Source organism: Mustela erminea, chromosome 5 (assembly GCF_009829155.1).
Source record: "Mustela erminea isolate mMusErm1 chromosome 5, mMusErm1.Pri, whole genome shotgun sequence".
NCBI classification, from domain to species: domain Eukaryota; kingdom Metazoa; phylum Chordata; class Mammalia; order Carnivora; family Mustelidae; genus Mustela; species Mustela erminea.
Window position 1 is genome coordinate 57,660,088 of NC_045618.1, and position 21,600 is coordinate 57,681,687.

General features: G+C 38.1%; 1 long non-coding RNA gene across 3 annotated transcripts in view; it reads right to left on the minus strand.

The window, feature by feature from the left end:
- Positions 1-1,144: 1,144 nt before the first annotated feature.
- The window catches only part of LOC116589980, a 47,539-nt gene continuing 27,083 nt past the window's right edge, over positions 1,145-21,600 (minus strand). For 2 of the 3 annotated variants that reach the window (XR_004285456.1, XR_004285458.1), the window contains exons 3-4: positions 14,647-14,772; positions 5,590-5,817 (exon numbers count right to left, since the gene is read on the minus strand). This is a non-coding gene — a long non-coding RNA (uncharacterized LOC116589980). Of the gene's footprint in view, positions 1,235-5,589; positions 5,818-14,646; positions 14,773-21,600 lie in introns of those variants that run through there. The other variant, XR_004285457.1, reaches the window with a different exon arrangement.

Below are 21,600 nucleotides of genomic sequence, written 5' to 3' on the forward strand. Positions count from 1 at the left end.
ATTTAAAGATCAAGTCAGCAATGGAATTGGGCTCTTTGCAAGTTACCTTGGTTTAACTACTGAAAACCTTTGTAATTGCCTCTGAGACTTGAGTCACTGGAACTTTAATTCACTTGTGCTCTCACAAGGAGGAACTTAACTGCTCACTCTAGGCTTCCACCCCTCCTAAGTACCTTCGGAAGGGAATGACAAACCAAGCAAACAGCTTATTTGTGGGCATAACGGGCAACTCCGGTAAAATCTTAGCCACGGCATAACATTCTGGATATTATCCATCCGAAAGACTGGTTATTTGCCACAGCCGTCTTGGGAATCATACATCCGATGACAGTCATGAGTTTTAAAAAGCACCCATTGACTTCTGATCTGTTGGTTTTAAGAAGGTGAGTAAGCGAACAGTAGAGATGGTGACTCAAGTTTGAACACACTTTAAGGGAAACCTGGAGGAGAGGTCAGAGCAGTGAAACTAGAAAGCAGAGGAGTGGCTTTTCCAAGAGGAGCGAGCTTCCAGGTTCCCAGTGGGGCGCACAGACTCTCCATGCTTTCCTCTGAAAACCATGGAAATCACGTACTTAATATCTGCACATACAGTCCTTTGAATGTAAAGGTTACTTTTCCATAAAAGTCCAAAGCATTTCCTGATTTATAGATACACTGAGAAGCAAGAAAATTATATGTAGAATACCAGTAGGACTAATTTATGGATGCTCCATTGAACACTTTCTCAATCAACTGCACTTTGTATACACATGACATAAATATGTGCATAAGATGTTAGCATTGTTCAAGGCCATGTGGTAATGAGATTTTTAATGTTTTCCAATGTATGTGTGTATGTTTCCTGTCTAGACAGTTAAGTGAGTTATCTCTGTCAGTTCATCAGTAAGAAACAATATTGAAAATAACTTCCTTTTCCTATTATTGGCATTGAAAACTCAAAGTCATGATGTAAAAAGAAAAAAAGAAATATGATCCACTCCTGAACTTTTCTCACTACTATATTTTTTCCAGAATTTTAACCCCATGAATTAATCATAGTTCTCCAGAGAAACAGAATAAACAGGATATATGTATATAGAAAGAGATTTATTATAAGGAATTGGCTCATGTGATTATGGAGATTGAGTAGTCCCAAGATCTGTAGTTAGAAGCCAAAGAGCAGGAGAGGCAATGGTGTAGTTCCAGCTGGAGTTCAAAGGCCTGAGAACCAGGATCTAGTCCAGAAGCCTGCAGGCTTAAGACATAAGAAGAGCTGGTTTTCATTTCAAGTGCAAAGGCAGAAAAAGACCAATGTCCCAACTCAAGTAATCAGGCAGGGGGAGTTCCCTCTTAACTTAAAGGAAGTCATACTTTTTTTCCATCCAGGCCTTCAGCTGATTAGATGAGGCCCACCCACAATAGGGAAGATAATGTGCTTTACTCAGTCTACTGATTCAAATGTTAATCTCATCCAAAAACATCCTCACAGATACACCCAGGATAATATTTGACCAAATACCTGGGTACCCCAGGTAAATCAAGACATAGAATTAACTATCCCATCCCATACTGTATAACCTTTCTAGTTCATTATTTAAGTCAGACCTAATTTCAATCTATTACACATCTTACTGAGGTTACTTAGTCAAAGACAATTATTAAGTTTGATAGCAATACTTATAAAATATTTTAGCAGTAAAAGTGTTTGAGTGATAATAGACCATGAGACAGACCAAACACATTTTTTTCTCAAGCCATTCCTCTCTCCTTCTTTATGGTAGGGGAAAGATTGCATACTAAACAAGATGGGAATGATCTTCTTGCTAGAAGATTATTAACTAATCTTAACAAAGGCTTCCATAAAATATAATGTGTCATGCTATATAGTTTGGTCAGGTCAATAGCCCTAGAAGATACACAGAGGTTCTCTGTATCCAGAAGGTAGCTCCTTCAAATTTACCCACAAACACTTTAGCCTCACTCACAAGTTTAATGATAGAAAACAAAACTATAAAGCCTCTAAAACTATCATGGATCATCTTCCATAAAATTCCAAAATGGCAGAGCCAATTTTCCTAAGTTCCCCAATTTAGCAAGCAGAGTAGAAGCAGACAAACAAATTTTCAGAGTTCTTATTTTCCATAAACACAGAAATCTTATAATTAATCTCCAGAACCATACATTATTTATTAGCTTCATGCCTTGATGAAGGAAGACTCTATGTTTATCACACTAAAATGGGAGAGTGGCGTGTAAAGGTGGGTGGAGGGGAGAAAAGCCTGCTTCTTTTCTTAATGAATCTGGCCTTATGTTTCTTCAATTTTTTAATCAGCAATTTTATGCTCTGCAGGTAGTAAACAAAAATGGTGACAGTCAAACATGCATTTTGCATCATAACAAACCCGCTGGATCTGCAAACAGTTGTTTAAGGTGCTCCTTTTCCATCAGGAAAAACAATAGCATTTATTAGCAGCATTTCACTCTACTCCCATGATGTGTGTGTTCTTCACTCTGAAAGTGTCAGCTGTCAAATGAAATGACGGCGACTGACAGTTCAGAATTTTAAAAGTTCAGCTCTTTTCAAATGCACTAAATGAACAAGAGCCGCCTAATTTGGGCTGAAGAAAAAGCAACCAAAATCCCCTGTAAGTATGCAAGGTTTTATTCTACTTTTGCATGCTTAGTATGCACGGAGAATGTTAAATACTTTTCGGCTGGATACACTGTTAATTCTATGAGTGAGAAAGATTTCATTAGGTGAGCTTCAGGCAAGAGTGGGCTACAAATGGAATTCCCTTTTATTTTCTGAATTCACAGTATATGACCCTTATCCAATGATAAATGGTCTATAAACTCTCTTGCTGTATTTAATTGCATAAACTTCCATTATATTCTACTATTAACACGGGAACACTTTGACACAAGATATCAGAAGGAGAAAAAACTAGTAAAAAATTAAAACCTTCACTCTTAACAAAACCAACAAAATCTTAGTATCCCTCAGAATCACTTTCAACATGTAAGTACCGAGCACACAATTTTAAATATTTTTTCAACCAATTAGTTACTTTTAATTTTGGTAGCACAAAAATCTATTAATCACTATTTAATTATCTGGAGCCCTTGCCTGCCTAATTAGTGCTTTCCGTATTGCATCTTCAACTAAACTGGGGACCCTATCAACTCATTTATCTGATACGTATTTGGTGCACTGGTGAGTTAATTAATGGAAAAAGAAAAAAACTCATTTAAATGGTTCATTCAAAAAAAAAAAAAAAAGCTTATTAAACACTTTGAACATTAAATAAGCCGGCTGATTTTATTGGGTTTTCATTGCCCTAAAAAGCATTATATAAATGCAAAATCCCATGTGACATTTCTGGGTAAATATACGTTGTAGAAGGAATCCGAAGCTGCGGTGATCAGTTGAGTAACAATCCCTCCTAAGTACACTGCCTGAGGCTGCGGGCTTTTGAAATCTTTTACACAAAAATGAGGATGATGATTAGACATAAGATTTTATTTGGAATTTTCTGGTATTAGTCAGGAACACTAAGCACGATTGTAAATGAAATTGCATTGTTATATTCTAGGTAATGTAGTGTAAAATGGTCTATACTATAACTGTGCTTATAATACTGAAGAAAACAAAGAGTAATTTCCAGAACCCAGCCCATTCCTCCACTGCATCTCCATTTTGCTCTGTCTCAGCAAAGCACTATGGGCTTGTCTTCCAGCATTCTAGTTCACACAGCAACACCTCCAAGAAAGCTTTCCTAAGCACCCTCAAATGAGGCGAAGGGCCCCTCTTGGATGTTCTGACAGCACATGGGCATAAACCTTGCTTTGCACTTACTGGGAAGAAGCAGGGGGCACGGGAGTAAAGAACACAGCTGTGGCTTCAGGAAGACCTGGGTATGAGTCTAACTTCGGCAACTATGCTGTTGGGATTCAATGGAATTATCTAAGTAAAGCATCTAGTGCTGACACATCATAAATGTATTACAACCGTTAGTAATGTTTTTAAATTACACTCTACTGTACTTGACTGTTCACATGTTTCTCCTGCTGGGAGATATGAGCTACTTGTGGAAAGAGACACATGACCCATCTTTGCATTTCCAGAGCCTATAAAATAGGTAAACTGAAATCAAATTTCCCCTCCTTCTTACAGATGGCAGTAGGAATTCTGAAGCACAAATCCATACATGCTAAGTGCTTATTACATAGATCAACTTCAAAAAAAATTAGTGGTTTCACTATTATTAACATCTATATTGCTTTCTCTGGATCTCCAGTAGATTGTCAAGTGGACACAGGTGTCTGATTCCTCATCTGAATATTCATTTCGTGATTCTCATCAGTTAAGAAATTGTTCACCGGGTGATGAGTGGCAGTCAGTTAAACACCTGATTCTTGGTTTTGGCTCAGGTCTGATCTCAGGGTCATGAGATTGAGCCCCTCAACACCAGTGTTGGGCTCCATATTCAGTGGGGAGTCTGCTTGAGTTTCTCTGTCTCTCTCTCCCACACCTTCCTCTGGCACTCTATCTCTCTCTCAAATAAATAACTAAATCTTTAGAAAATGAATGAACTATGGATATCAAAAATTGTCATAGCACAAAAATTTTCAGTGGTGAACTGACCATTTGTAAGATTAGTTCCAATTCAAAGTCCCCTCTGCCATTAATATAGCACCTATTTTAATCCAGAGAATCAATATCTTGATTATAACCTCAACAGGTTATAATCCTGTTGAGAATCTAATGTCTACAACTTCCTATGCATATAGTATGCAAATTTTAAAGTTAAATTGAGGGACGCCTGGGTGGCTCAGTTGGTTAAGCATCCGCCTCTGGCTCAGGTCATGATCCCAGGGTCCTGGGATCAGGTCCCACATCGGGCTCCTTACTCAGCGGGGAGCCTGCTTCTCCTTCTGTGCCCTGCTCCTCCTGCTTGTGCACTCTCTCTCTCTCTCTCCCTCTGACAGACAAATAAATAACATCTTTAAAAAAAAAAAGTTAAATTGAAAATCTTCAAATTGCATAAAGTTTATTAAAGTGATATTAGAGGGACACCTGAGTGGCTTAGTAAGTTAAGCATCTGCCTTTGGCTCACATCTTGATCCAGGGTCCTAGGACAGAATCTCACATCTGGCTCCTTGCTCAGCAGGGAGACTGCTTCTCCCTCTGCCTACCACTCTCCCTGCTTGTGCGCTTACTCTGTCTCTTTGACAAATAAATAAATAAACACATTTTTAAAAAATTATTTAAAATTGAAAAACTAAGGTGATATTAGAGATCTACTCAAGTCACTGTGGATCTATCAAGGTCAAGCAACTGAAAAAGGGAAAAATGAAAAAGATGAGATTCAGAAAAGAACAATATGAAAACCAAATGATTAGGAATCCTGTTTGAAAATTAATAAAAGCCATAGAATGTCTTTGCAAGATTGATCCTTATCAGCATGACTGAAAGTCAAATATGCAGACTTTGATATCCTAAAATTATGTTGGAAAGATTATCCAAAAATCTAATATTTGGTTAATTCTCCACTAGTCTAAGAATTAGAGAACAGTTTTTATTGTAATGTAAATTGTATTTGAAAATATGTTCACTACTTTTTCCTTTTATAGTTCTAGATACAGTCCCAACCAAAACTTCCCTTTTCCTGCTATTGTCTCTGAAATTTTGGTTTCAATTTTAGGTAGTTTTACTCTATGGGGTCTTTTCTGCTTCCAGTTACTCGCTGGTTTGAGGGAAAGGATTGCTCCCTGATGTTGCCACCAGTAGTGCCGCAGCTGCCGTGTTTCACCATCTGTCATGATTTCCAGGGACACCTAGGATGTTAACATGATATGCTTTAGTTCAAGTTCATGGGCAGTGCACCTTTTAAAGGGAAAAGCAAAGAGGGTTCTGCAGAGATCTTAATGAAGCAACCCTCGTCTCTAGAAAAGTCTCTTGCCTGATATAGTCCAAATTCTTTTGGGGAATCCCTTTCTTCAGATAAATAAGGTGAAAAGATCCAAACTTTACTACACTAGGAAATGGGTATTCAATCCGTAGGGCCTCTATAACCAAATCAGCGCCCAACACTGCTCCAAAAAGTGAATGATGACTATGTGTTGCTGAGTATATTACATACAGTATTCCAGAATGTTTTTAACTTTCTCCCATCTCTTCTTCTTTTTTTAAAAAATTCCTGATATATCCATTGGTTAGTTAAGAAAAGGGAGGATTTATAAAACAAATTTCATATAATTTTTTTCTCTAATGTTAAAATCACTAAAAGGAGAAATACATAATATGAAATTTCTGTACTTTATTATGTAATACCTCTAAAAACATATTAAAGTTCAGTATTTTCAAAGATTTTTCTATAGTCTGTGAATATCTTTCTCCTGAGGATATTTGCTGTGTATCATTGGTAATTATATAGTACACATCCCGGGTTGTTGAGCTATGAACAACGTATTTTGTGTTTTTGTTTCCATTTTAGTGATATGTTTAAAGAAAAATTCAGACAGATTCACCAGAATATTAAAGGTAATTTTTTTCTCAATCTCTCTGTCAAGTTAGTTCAGCTCTAATTCAGGCAAATTCCTGACAGATATCAGAGTTCTATTTACTGATTATCTCTTCTCCCCTTTGGGATCATAAGATTTTAAGTGAAAAGAATCTAAAAGATTTATTGCTAATGGGATTCTACAAATGTTATCTTTGTTCAGAGTAAAAGTAATATACGATCCTGGCTTTGTGGGGCATCTTTAATGTTCTTTTTTTGAATATGTATAACTCATTTAGAGACCAAGAATAGACAGTAACTCATCATTTTTGCTACCTGCCTTAAAATATCTGCGTTTTGTCTGTTTGAAAATAATATAAACTTGTGATTTAATTGATGTCATCACTTCGATTCATCACCACACTCATTGTAAACAAAGAGGCTCTGAAGAATGAACAAAATGCTTATTGTTCACCAGAAGAAAGGTCGTAACATGTTATATTTACATTTATGTCATGTCTTATTACTGAATCTGTATAAACCATCTTCCTTTATTATTTCTGAATGGGAGACTGATGATAAGTGCTATTTTCAAGAATTTTTTAATCCTTTTTATTTGTCTAGCTAATTTGTGTGCTGATGCATTACAAGGGTAACTCTGTTTTGCTTGTTAAGTTATTAGGGATTTTTAACTCCTAAAAATCAAGGACAAGTTCCTAAATGTAACATTTGTGTGGGTCGACAGCTCGAGGGGAGAGAGGTCAGCTGCCTGGTGAAGGAAGGAGAAATCTGTCGGCGCGCTCCTCATTTGCTTTGTATCGTTGACATTGGGCTTGGAATGGAGGATGCTCTGTTAGGTTATGCAGCAGGGATGCTTACAGCTTATTATTTTTTACTCCCAATACAACCAAAGCAATGGGTGAGTAATGAGAGGAACATAGATAATCCCAATGATACCAGGCCATGAATTGCAGGAGCCTGGGGGATAGTAGAGCTTTTATCAGACTGTGATGCCCAGTGACCTAACACAAGCCATAAATATGCACATTAGTCAAATCTTTATTACATCTGCAAATAGCTACTGGCATGTTTTTCCTCTCCCGCTTTATAATGCTGATGATCTGGACTCCAAGCCCTACCTTCCACCCAAGGAAATTTAAATTAAAAGGAAATGTATCACATGGTAATAGGAAAATGAAAACATACCCGGTGATAACTAACAATCACACAAACATAAAACAGCTCTGCTTCTCTAGTCCTGAAAAACTGATTTTTCTAGAAACTGATTCCTTCCCCAGCGCAAGTTCCATCCAATTCTCACCCTACTCCTTCCCTCCCTACCCATTCCAGGGAACTTAGCTCACCCAAGATTTCTCATTTGCTGGGGCTCTGTCCCTTGTTTAAACTAAAGAGAATACAGGATCAGTCCTCTTTTTTCTCCCTAGAAAGTCTCTTCAGAATCTAATTCAATGAGATTGTATTTGTTACAATGAATACAGATTGTTCAATGGGGCACATTTAAGAAATGCTGAAAAGAGTGCAAGAGGTTCGCGGGGTGGGGGCTGGCAGTGTGGTGGGGGGAGCGACGTTTTATACATCACCTCATGTTTGTTAAGGTCTAAAAGCACTGAAAAGGATTTGTTCTGTTTGTGTAAAGGGCCTCCGTGCTCTGGGTCTCTAAGATGTTATGCCAAGCCTTTCAGCACATGAGCTTTCTCTTGAACTTGGGCCTGACATGACCAGAACGCAAGGGTTCAGGTTCTCAGGGACTGACCCATATTGTTGCTCCAATCTGGCATCTTGGAGTCTGCTACGTCAATAGTTGGCTTTCTGCAGCTAACGTGTTGTTTCTTTTAATATACGAGTTTGGAAAATCATTTCTGCATATCCTATTCTTTCAAAGAGCCATTTTGTTTACTGAGTGTTTTCATTTACCAAAATGACTCTTACTAAAAGATCTGAGGTCTCCTAGGAGAATGAAGATCTTTAATCACATAATGTGAACTAAGCAGTCAGTTATGAGAGTCACTGAAAATATTAACAGCCCTGGAGAGCGTTCCAAACCATAGGGCTGCATACTCTAGCTATGAACTGTTAGTCATAGTCTTGGGCCGTGTTCCTTGGCTCTGCCACTGCCCCGCATTCTGTGATTGGAAAGTCCATACAACTCCATTTCACTATTTGGATGACACATAGACCAAAGGGCTTAAAGATATCTTGTCCACCTAGAATGAATGCAACACTGTGAGAATATGCAGATACGTACATGTGTGTCCTGCACGTATATACTGAACAGGCTATATCTGGTGGAGTACAATCAAGAATTAGGCTCCTTTTCTCTACTTTTAGAAATCCCCTCTTAGATGTTCTTTCTACTCGTTTGCAAAATATCTCAGAAAGTTCCCTGTGGCTTTTGTGGTCACTTTGGAGTATTAGAACAGTATTATTTTCAGGTGTAAAAATATCCAGTCTAATCTAAATCAAATTTGAATCATTTCAAAACTTTCTCTCCTGCCCCAACACACACAAACCTTGCAACTTGAGTACCAGAAATGGGAAAATTGGCTTAGGGAGCAGCCCGAGGAGGGGGATAAGGACAAAGGTTTTCTTGATCAGTGCTTAAGCAATGTGGCTCTTTCTCTTCAGACTTTATTTCATGGACTATTTTGGTCAGAGAGAGGGGTGTCTTTGGAGATCCCTGGACTGGGACGTGAGTACTGCTTTGTCATACATAGGGAACACACGCTCAAGCCAATAATTTCTGATTCTGCTTCAGCTTTTAACTTAGTGCTATATTCCTGGGACTGCTAATCCTGTGTCTTAGCCCATTCAGGCTGCTCTAACAATGTACCATAGACCAGGTGGCTTGTAAATAACAGAAATTTATCTCTCACAGTTCTGGATGCTGGGAAGTACAAGTTCAGTACAAGCAGGATGACTGTGCCCTTCTGGGTCCCAGACTTACTGTATCTTCACATGGTGGAGAGGCTAAGGGAGCTTTCTTGGAACTCTTTAATAAGAGATTTTTTTTTTTTTTTAAGGCTCTGTCTATGAAATAGTCACCACTCAAAGACTCCAACTTCCTAAATCTATCACATTGGACATTAGGATTCCAACATATGAATTTGGGAGGAATATAAAGATTCAGACCAGAGGACCTTCACAGGCAGCACTCATGACTGGAGAGTCCTTTCTAAATGGTTCTAGTCATCAACAATATAGCCCAGAGGAAAACTGAACTCCAGTGCCTCCCAAACTCTAGAAGTTAAGGCCATCACAACACAGTTCTCTTTCCAGACTCTGCTCCATTTCAACAGTTCAGATCTGGAAGTTTCTGAAGATCACAAAATCCTAGGTGGAAAATGGTATGTCAGGCTTTCCTCTGGCAGACACCTTCAGGGTTTTTGTATCATTCATTTGGAGCAGTCTCACATGGCTGGGTGAAACTGGGAATATTATAAGCTTTCTTTTACTACAAAATGACAACCAGTTAAAAGATGGACAAGAGATGTGAATAGACATTCTCCAAAGAAGATATATACATGGCTGATAAGCACATGTAAAGACGTTCAACATCATTAGCCATGTTGGAAATGCAGATCAAAACCACAATGAGATTTTACTTCATACCTACTATTATGGCTATCATCAAGAAGACAGAAAAAAAGTATTATTGGCAAGAGTATGGAAAATTTGGAACCCTCACTCCCTGCTGTGGGGGGAGTAGAAAATGGTTTGGCCATTTTGGAAAAGAGTCTGGCACATCCTCAAAAGGTTAGGCATAGAGTTACCATTCTAACTAGCAATACATTCCTAGGCATATACCTTAGAGAAATGAAAACATGTGCATGCACACACACACACAAAAAGTGTATATAACTATTTATGACAGCATTAGTCATAATAGCCAAAAGTAACCCCAACTTAAATGTCCATCAATTAATGAATGGATAAATAAAATGTACCTATACAATGGAATAGTATTAGCTAATTTTAAAAATGAGGTACTAGGTGCCTTGTTAGCGCAGTAGGTAGTGCGTCAGTCTCATAAAAAATGAGGTACTGATACATGCTCCAACATGGATGAAACTTAAAATGCTATGCTAAGTGAAATAAACTACTCATAAAACACCACAAATTTTATGATTCTGCTCATATGAAACATCCAGGATAGGCAAATCAATAGAGGCAGGAAGTAGATTAGGGGTTGCCTAGGATTAGTGGGTTGGGAAGGGCAGGTGGGGATTTACGATGATAGGTAGGGGCTGACGAGTTTTACTTGGGGGCAATGAAAATGTTTTTACGTGGATTCTTGGGATGTCTTCACAATTCTGAATACATTGAAAGCCACTGAACCATATCCATGCTCATCCCAGCGTACTTTAGCATCTCAGTATCACCTTCTAGAAAGATGAATCCATGTGCAAGGCAAAGTCAATGTGGCTTCAAATAAATTTATGATGTGCTTCCTTTCTAATTATTGATGCAAAAGCCATTGAATTATACATGCTATACTGGTGAATTCTATGTGTTATGAATTGTACAATCATAGAGCTTTGTTAAAAAGTATATCCTCACCTGCTTCCTTCAAACTCTGTAGAAGTCTCAAAAACAAACAACAGAAAACAAACAAACAAAAAACCCTCTGCAGAATTCTCTTCTACAGACTAGAAGAGAAAGGTTGGTCCCACACATGGAGCCTAGCCTCTTTTCCTAGAATGGGCAGCCTTTTCACTGATTTCCTCATCTTTTGGGTCCCACCCAAGACTCCAGGACAGAAAGTAAATCCCACTTAACAATCTGTTAAATTAGTAAGAATCTAAAACATTACTCATAGCATTTCATTTGTCTTTTCTTCATGCGCCAATTTAAGAATCATGATTAGACTTATAAACTTTGCAGAATGGCACATATATTTTATAGGCTGCATTATCTTCCCAAGTGATTCAGTTCCTTAAAACTCTGCTGGCTATATATTTCAATTAAAGGATTAAGGCCTAATCTTATACCCAATAAACACTCAGTGCCTGTGCAACTGACTATTCTAAGAAGAATAGTTTACTATTTAATGAATTCCTATATTCTAATCTTTAAATAACCCTATAAGGTAAGTGTGTTGAATAATCATTTTACTGATAAGGAAACTGAAGCTCAGAATGGCTAAGCAATTTACACACGATAAATCAGTTAATGCATGACCGAGTCAGGATGCCCGTACAGCCGTCCTACTTAATACACGCAAAACCTGACTCTTTTTCTCTTTTTTGGCCATCTTTGATAATAGAGTTGTTCACATCATCTTAAAATGAAATACATAGTTGCTGCTTCCAAGGGTGAGACCTGAAATCACAAAATGAGATGCAATACAAGTTTGGAAGAAACTTGGCCAGTTGTCATAAGTAATTTACTTTTATGTTTTAGAAATTGCAAAACCGTGGTCATTGGTCAGCCTCTATCTACTTCTGAGTGTGGTCTATTTGAGACGTTGATGTCTCTTGAATTCTATTTTGAAAATGCCTTTTCTACAGAAACAATGGAGAATGGGACAGAGATTAACACTAGAATAAAAACTGAGACTGGCTTCTGAGCAGATTAATAAAACCATTTGAGAAACATCTAGTTCCTAGATGAGAGAACCATAGTTGAGAGAACTAGTTGAGAGAACCATATCCACCCTCATCTCAGGGTGCTTCATCACCTCAGTATCACCTTCTAGAAAGATGAATCCACATGCGGGGCAAAGTCAATGTGGCTTCAAAGAAATGTATAATGTGCTTCCTTTCTAAATATAAATACTGATGCAAAAGGAAAATCATAATTACTATTTTTGCCAAGTCACTTAACCCCCTGCCTGTTTTGTCATTTATAATATGCAGTGTGCTGGTTATAGTTTCACGTCACATCTAAAGGGACAAACATTTCACAGATACCTAGAGCTGGAGTCGGAAATATTTGTTCCTTTAGATGAGCTGCCTTCCCTTCATGTCTTCCGCCCTCCCGTTCTATTTCCTCGTGGATTTTACTAAAGAAAATATAACCAAACCATAGTACTAAAGTGTGTTTACATGCTGCTATTTGTAACTACAGAGTCAATTCATTTTAATTAATCCCTATCAATTACATTGGCCCATCATTTCCAAATATGAACTGAGAATCACCGAGCAGGGGCCATTGAGAAAAAGTCAATGGTATCAACAAGAAGGATGAAAGTGAACAAACAAAAAATCTGACCTTTGAAGAAGCAGAAAAATACTTTAAGAAAATTCTCATTAATTTCCTCAGAGAAAATAAAGAAGTTAATAAGTCCAGAAAATTAGAATAGACCACAATAAGAAAAAAATACTTAAGACACTAAATTATTATAGACAGTAAAGAGATAATTAGAAGTATGGGTGACAAATGACAACCTTAGCGTACAAACTAAATAACAGAAAGCAGAGTGCTGTAACCAAACTGGTGGATCAGGGTGACGGAATAGACACCATTTCCTAGAATGAAGAGCAAAAAGAAAAAGAGATGAAAATGATGGGTGAAATGTTAAAAGATGTGGCTATCCAACATCCATCTAGCAAGAGATCAAGAGTTGGAGAGGGGCAAAGGGGTAAAAGAAAACATTTTTTTTTAAATATTTTATTTATTTGACAGAGACAGCTGGAGACGGAACACAAGCAGGAGGAGGGGGAGAGGGAGAAGCAGGCTTCCCACGGAGCAGGGAGCCTGATGTGGGGCTCGATCCCAGATCCCTGGATCATAACCTGAGCCAAAGGCAGATGCCCAACGACTGAGCCACCCAGGCGCCCCAAAAGAAAACATTTTTTACAAAGAGAACAAATTCTGTGAACTGAAGGAGACTAAAAACAAACAGAAACAACAACAACAAAACCGAGATTCATAGAAAAAGAATGATAATTTGAATTGTTGTGGAATGTTGTAAACAATGGATCAGTTCTTTCAATGGCCTGGGGAGAAATAGTTTTGAACTCCTGATTTTCTACTCAAGTGTAAAAACAAAAGGAAAAAATTCTCAGTCAGGAAGTCAGAAACAACCCAACATACCCAACCCACTCCTATAAACACCATTTACTGAGAAGGATATTCAAGGAAAAGGAAAAACACAAGTTAGTTGATGACCTAAAACAAAAGGAAACTCTAGCAACTGAGTATGAGTGAAAGGAAGTGAAAAAAAGCAAAAGAAATCTAACAGAGAATCTGCCGTCCCTCCGTGTATTCTGCTAAGACTATTTTCCTTCATAGGGATTTAGTGACATAGAGCTCATTATTGTTTTTTTTCCTGCGCATTCATCTATACTATTGCATTCTACGATTCACATCATAATATTATAAAGGTTGTTTTATTAACTGTAAAATTTTAGACTCAACTTCTAGACAAAGCATCATGTCTTATTTAACTATAGTTAATTGGGTTAACTATAGTTATATAATAAATGTCAGGGTTACAACTGGAAAAGATAAAAATAATCTCCCCCATTTTGCCAGTAATATTTCCTTGACAATATGTTATGATTTAATTATCTCATTTACTTTAGTCCTGGTTATAGTTGGTGCCTCCCTGCTGGATTTGAGGAAAAGTGTACGGGTGGTTGGAGAACACAAACAAGACTTAAGAAGATACTTTGGACACCTGGGTGGCTCAGTTGGTTAAGCATCTGCCTTTGGCTCAGGTCATGATCCCACGTTCCTAGGATCAAGCCTTGTGAGGCGGGTCCCTGATCAGCTGTGGGGAGCCTCCTTCTGTCTCTCCCTCTCTCCCTCTCCCTCTCCAGCTCTCTCTCTTGCAAATAAAATAAATAAATCTTAAAAGAAAAAAAAAAAAGATTTAAGAATATACTTTGGCACCCCCATATACACATAGTGAGTTGTCCCCCTCCAGATGACTAACCCCAACCACCTCATCTTGACTCTCTCTCACTTCCATTATAGAAAGAAATAATTTCAGATCTTGCCCTGAGATTCTAGATATCCCTTCAGCTTAGTGCCTAGAGTGGTCTACACAGTGGCTGTGATTTCCTGCCCCTAGCATCAGAACGCATATTTTAGAAACTGTAAGTACTAGCTGCGAAGGTATTCTGGTTATGGTTTTTGTCACATCAAATAGATTCAGCTGGGAGAACCTGGTTCATGATCAAAAGCAGAAAAGACTCACTTGTGTCCCAATGGATGGAATGGACAGCTAAGAACAATGTGCCCGCAGTCATTTCTTCAGCGAGACGGAGAGTAACTTCAGAACCTTACACTGCATTATCAAATTGGGTTGTTCTGCCCTTAAATTCTGTGAAAAGATATTAAATATCATTAATTCATTAAAGAAAAGCCTTGTGGATTTTATGAATGCTCATGAATATTTCATAAAGTGATTAAAATTGTTAATCCTGCTCCCAATTAATTTTAAGTAATTCTTAGAACACACATGTAAATAATAGGTAATTATAATGTTTTATTATGTGTCATTTATATAACTTAGGCCATTAAAATTACATTTCTGACAGGATACATTTCTTAGGGCCCTATGTCATTTTTTTGAAAGCAACAATTCATTTTTACTTTATTTGAGCCTGTATTAATTTTGAGGGGATTTGGGGGGAGGAATATTGAGGGACCTGAAGAGAGGGAAAATAGGCTCAAAGAATGCAAAGACTGGCTCATCTATGAAGTATTATTGGAGGTGTAGGTTTTTCTCCCCAACTGATGTGCTCAGGAGGTATTCAGCCTATCTACTCTAATTGAGAAAGCTATTATCTGAGGAATTAGGCACAAAGCTCATTCTACTCCTTTGTTCCTTTCTTTCTTTCCTCATGCTTTAGCTTTTCGTTATGCTTGGCTACTACATGGGAAGAAAAAGGAACTTAAATCTGGAGGCAATTTATAGTAATGGAAAGTTCATAGAGTCAAAAAGAACTATATAGAAGGGATCAGGACTTCCTAGCTAGATGGTCTTGGGCAAATTACTTTACTTCTCCGGATTTCACTTCCTTTCCCCGAAATGTTTTGAAGATCATACTTTCTCTACTTACCTCATAAGTTTTTGTGTTTTGTTTGTTTGTTTTATTTGTTTTGGAGGATTAGTTAAAACACATATTAAAGTCATTTTGTAAAATACTCTGCTAATTACCCCAACTGACTAACTACATAGGTAATTTTGAGTAAGTTCCTTCATCATTTTCATTTCTCTGGGTCTGAGTCTCCTCATGTCAAATGAGGGTCTTGAGACACCCTCATCTGAAACAGATTCTTTTTCCTAGGGGTCCATTTACATGTTGCTGACTTTTTCTTTAACTTTCACTTTGTGGGTAATTTGTTGCAAGTTCAGGTGGGGCAGGACTTGGAAGGAGAGGAGATATGATCCAAAGGTGGTCCAAATGTCACGATGAGTCCTGTGGCCCTCATGTCTCATGGCATCTGGTAGGGATTTGCATACTTGGACATCCCTCCAAACACATTTTGAGCTTTTGCTCTGTAGCCACAGGGCTCCCGTCCCAAGTACCCATCACTTCCAAAGAAATGCTTTTGTCAGTGGCTTGACTTACTCTGGGGCGGATTATTTCCACCAGAAGTAGCCAACTGAAGTTCTGTTTTGCCTTTGCCTGTTGTGTTCTGTGAGAACTAATTCCAGTCTTTGACATAGGGAGGCATATTTATGACATTTGGCTTCTTCGTTCAACAGATTTTTCCTTTCTGTGTTTACGAGAGCTAGCATTAAGTATCACTGCTCTGTCCTACTGGGTTCCTTTTGTTTAAAAGCATCTGTGTCCTTTGCCCTTCCTTTGGTCCTTATGAGGAGTTAGACGTGTCAAGGCACAGCTCCAGAGTTGCTTGACTGCTTTTATGTCCTTTTGTAAAAGGTTTCCAAATCAAGAGAATCATGTATTTGTTATTTCTGGGTCCATTAAATGCCCAAGTAATTAACATTAGCCATTTTGCCACTAACAAAGCGTGGAAACCACAATGTTTTTGTGATGTATTGTCATTTCAACTTCAGCTTACAGTTGCACAAGCCCATCTAATCACCTGAATGACAATACATTGCGACAGGCACCAGATTAGATGGCCAGGCATTCAAATGACTCTTACATTGTTTGGAGATGCGCGGGCTCCCGCCAATCAATGATGCGCTATTTTAACGTTTCTGCAGTTGGCAAGGAGAAACTCTGAAAACACGGAAAATAGTGGTAAGGGTCTGAAAAAGTGTCTAACCTATACCCAGCGTTAACATAAACACAAAAGAAAGTTACATTTTAGACAGATGCATAACATAATCAGAAATCAGGCTCTGGCATTGCATATTCTTCATTTGCAAATGCATTCCTTTCTAAAAAGCTGCAATTAATTACAAACGAGTTTTGATGCCGTTTTTGCTTTCCTTAAATATGGAGTGAATTCACCCCATAAACTAATGAACCAAAGTGGGGCCAAATAGAGACCAGCTGGCTGGATGGCTCAGTAATTTTATCCACATGATTGACTTTATGATCCTTTCACTGAAGTAACCAGTCTTTATTCTTGCAATCAGCACCAATGACAATTTGGGAAGGGTGGGGAATTATTAAAATCTGGACAGAGAAGAGGTGCGGTTTATTTGATGTGGCACAGCACATTCGACCACACACTTCTTTGGTATTAGAGGTGCCGAATTCCGGCTGTCTCTGGCTTCCAAAGAAATACACTGATTAGTTGCCACAGAGACGTAATAAGCAACCAATGCCCAAATAATCATCGCAGATACTCCATTAACAGCATCTAACTGTGTGGCTTTTAGCCATACAAATTGTTTTTTGACAGCTTGTAACCTTTTCAAATAGTTTCCTTTGGGCCTTACACCACACTCAGATCTAATTTTAACTTTTGCTTAGTCTATAATTTATGAGTTTCTTTGGCGATGCATAATATATCTGAGGTGAAAGGATACATTCAAATAAAAGCTAAGAATAAAAATCAATTGCTGTTTTAATCCATGAAAACTTTGCTCCCCAGGGATAACTACAATAGGACAGAACAAAAAGAGGGGAGGGAAGGACCTAAATGATCCAGAATTCCTATAGAACTTGTTTTAAAACAAGCAAGTTAAATCCATTTAAACACTATCATAGCTATACAGAAATGAAGCATATCACTGGTACATGTACAAAAGTATACTTTTGTACAAAACTTTATCTTGAGATCCATGGAATTCCACAACATAAAAATTAAAAATTATAAAATTGCTTAATGACGCTGTCAGGGAGGAGCTGAAATAGACAATAATCCTTTATCAGAGAAAATTCCCAGGTTTATAATTTCCAGATACTGGAATGTATCCACTCAAGGAGGAGGTAGAGTACCATTCCAATCTCTGGTCAAAAAGTGGATTCCACTTAACAATCATAGATCACAAACTGTTGGAGCTAAAGACAACTTTAGGAACCATCTAGTCAGACTCAAAATGAAGCCTAATGCCTTCATTCTTGACTCTCCCCTGTCCTGGCTCCCAACCCCAGACTATCATCAAGTTCAACCACAGGAATCACATTCTTCCCACTGCTGCAACTCCCCAGCACCATCACCTCCCGCCTTGGGCTCCTGCCAAATACCCCTGATTTGGGGGGCGGTCAGCAAACACCAGCTCACCATTCCACTTGCTGCCTCTTTTTTATGTCCTGTAAGCTAAGAATCATTTTTACATTTTTAAATGACTGTAAAAGAAAAACAATCGAAGGGTTAATATTTCACGACATGTGAATGCCTACAAAATTCAAATTCCAGTGTCCATCAATAAAGTTTTATTAGAACACCACCATGCTCATTCTTTCATGTATCACCTATGGCTGCTTTTGTGTTACAATAGCGGAATTATGTACAACAAAGGCTATAAGGCCCACGAAGCCTTAAATATTTACTATCTTGCTCCTTTTTATTATCTGACCCTTGACAGAAAAAGTTTGCTGACCTCTGTGTAATCAGTTCCCAATACCTATACTTTCTCTGCCACACTCCTTTCTTCACACAGCAACCAGTGGTCCTTTAAAAGCAAATCAAATCCTGTCATTCATTGTTTGAAACCCTCCAATCCTGACCCATCCAATATGGCAGCCACTGGCCACATGTTTACTGAGCACTTGAGTCTAGTGTGACTGAAGAACTGAATGTTAAATTTTATTTAATTTTGATTATTCTAAATTTAAAGAACTGATTCTGGATTTAATTATTGGAAAGCATTTAAGTGTTTGAAACAAGCCGGGTATGTGAATCTACCATCTCAAATGTAAATTTTATGAAATCCTAATGTAGATCAATTATTTCCAATGAGAATTTGGCATCCAAACTGAAATGTGCTATAAATGTAAAATACACAAGGATTTCAAAGACTTAATTCAAAAAGAGAGTGTAAAATATCTCAATAATTTTAATTGTGACTACATGTTGAAACGATACTTTTATATACTTTGTTAAATAACACTTACTGAATCTAATTTACCTATTTCTTTTACTTTTTTAACGTGGCTACTAAACATTTTAAAATTACATATGTGGCTCATGTTATATTTCCGCTGGACAATGCTGCTTCAATGGGTTTACACAAGGATGAGAATAAACTCAAACCCCTCACAGTATCAGCGAAGTCTTCCCTGGCCCCCGCCCACCTCTTTAATCACATCTCTTGTCAGTCTCCTCTCATTCTCCTCACCCTGGCATTCTGCCAGGCTCTCAAAGACACTCACCTAATTGTTGCCTTCTAGTCTTTTTTTGTACCAACTGTGCCTTCTCTCTGGAAACTGCTGCCCTATGGCATGACTCATTCTCATCATTCAAGTACAGCTTAAATGCTTGTCTCCTCAAAGAGACCTCCCCTAATCCACCTCTTCTAGTCACTTTCTGCATCCCACCCAGTGTTCTTCTCTCCACAGCTGCTACCAGTATCTGGAATTTTCTTCTGTATTAATTCATGTGTCTGTTGACTGCCTCCATTCCCCGTATCCCCCCACCCCAACACACCAAGAGCAAGAATCTTGTCAGTTTCATTCACTGACCCATCCTGGGTACTTAAAACAATGCCGGGTTATTTCAATGAATGACCCTTCATCTTACAGATGAAAAATTATGATGTGGAGCAGTCGAAAAACTTACAGAGCTGAATAGAAAATAGGTCTCCTCCTTCCAGCACAGTAATTTTTTTTAATTGAAGTCTAATTGACATATGTTACAATAATTTTCAGGTGTAAAACGTGATTTAGTAATTCTATACATGACACTATGCTCACCACGATAGGTGTAATCACTGTCTGTCACCATAGAACATTACAATATTATTAACTTTATGCTCTTTGCTGTGCTTTTTGTCCCCATGACTTATTTCTTTTATAACTGGAAGCTTGTAGCTCTAAATCCTCTTTACCTAATCACCCATCCCCCAAAACCCTCCCCTCTGGCAACCCCAGTGTGTTCTCTATATTTATGATTCTTTGTTTTTGTTTGTTTGTTTTGCTTTTTTAGATCCCACCTAGGAATGAAAGCATATGGTATTTGTCTTTCTCTGTCTTATTTCACTTAGCCTAACACCCTCTAGGTCCATCCATGTTGTCGCAAATGGCAAGATCTCATTCTTTTTTATGGTTACTAGTTGAGCGTTTTTAAGGAGTGGAACGGCCCAGTGTCTCTCCTGGTCAGAGCATCAAGCCCTCCTGCTTAGCCGTGTGATGCTTTGTCAAGATGCCAGCTTCAAAAGCAAAAGGTCAGATAAGCCAACCATTTCATTTACCCATGGGCACACAAAATCTTCTCTGTAGCATCATCTGCTCTCTTGAGTGCCTTGCCAGTTTGTCAGCAGTCTTTAGGATTGCCTCTCAGATGATTTTTTCCTCTGGGTGTAGAAATAATCACCAAAATTAAAGAAGGAAATCAATGGCATTTAGCCTCTCTCACACACCAAAGCGACAGTCACAAAGCAGAAGGAACTAGATCATAAGAACGGGAAAGAGGCCAATTAAATAGTCTGAAGTAGTAGTACAACCACCATGAGCAGGAAAATAAACAGTAGGGGTCAGGATGCCCTCCCTCTTTCATCTTTTCATTTTCTTCTTTTATTAATTAGCATTCAAACTATGCTCATGTTCCCACAAATTAAGTGACTGCCCAAAGGGTGATATTTGAAGGCAACTTAGAAAAAAAAATGATACACCCCACTCCTGCTATAATCTAAATTGTCACTCTTCATAAAATCAGCTCTTCTAGGCTTTCCTCCTTACTGAAAATCAGCTATTTCTGGGAGAGACATTGGTTCCTTAATTTGGGTGAAAAGTGGTAGGAAAAAGGAACTAGAAGAGGTATCTGCCTTGTAGTTTTGTTTACAAGTAGACATACTTTGGTGGGTGTATTTTATTCAAAGATAATGAAGACCCCAAATTCAGCCTTTGATTTCAATTCTCATTGACTACCAGCTAAAGAATGCTTAGATTTCTCTCTTCTTCTTTCCTTTATTCTTTCAGTCACTGGGGAAGGAAATATTTTCTTTGACCTTCACATGCATTTGTAAATGGCCTTTTGAGAATGTATCACGTGAATTGTACTATCAGGTGTATCCAGCAACATGAGAGGAGACTTGGAGTTGGGGGTGAACAGTGAGATTGGGCTGTCCAGGAGCAAACCATGTGGCTAACGTTGACCCTTCATCATATGTCAAAGAAGAGGGATGAAGGGATGTGGTAAGCAGACTTTAAATGTCAGATTGAAGTGTTGGAACTTTATTCTGTCAGTAACATGAAACTACTAGAAATTTTATTATGTGAATAAAATATTGTCATTTATTGCATAAATGACATATTTAGGAGAATATTAATGACTAGCCTTTATTGAGCACTATGTGCTAGACGACGTTTCTAAGCTCTTTACATGCTTATATGTCACTTAGTCCTCACAATGACCCTATAAAGTGAGTAGAAGCTTTACTATTCCAACCTAACAGAAGAGGAAAACGAGATACAGATAGATTCAATAACTTCCCCCACTGTCACACAGCTTGTATTTGGCAAGCTGGGATTCAAATCCATGGAGTTTGCCTCCAGCACTCTTCAGGAGACCTAAACAATATGGCAGAGTAGCTAAAGGACTCTAACACAGGCAGAATGGC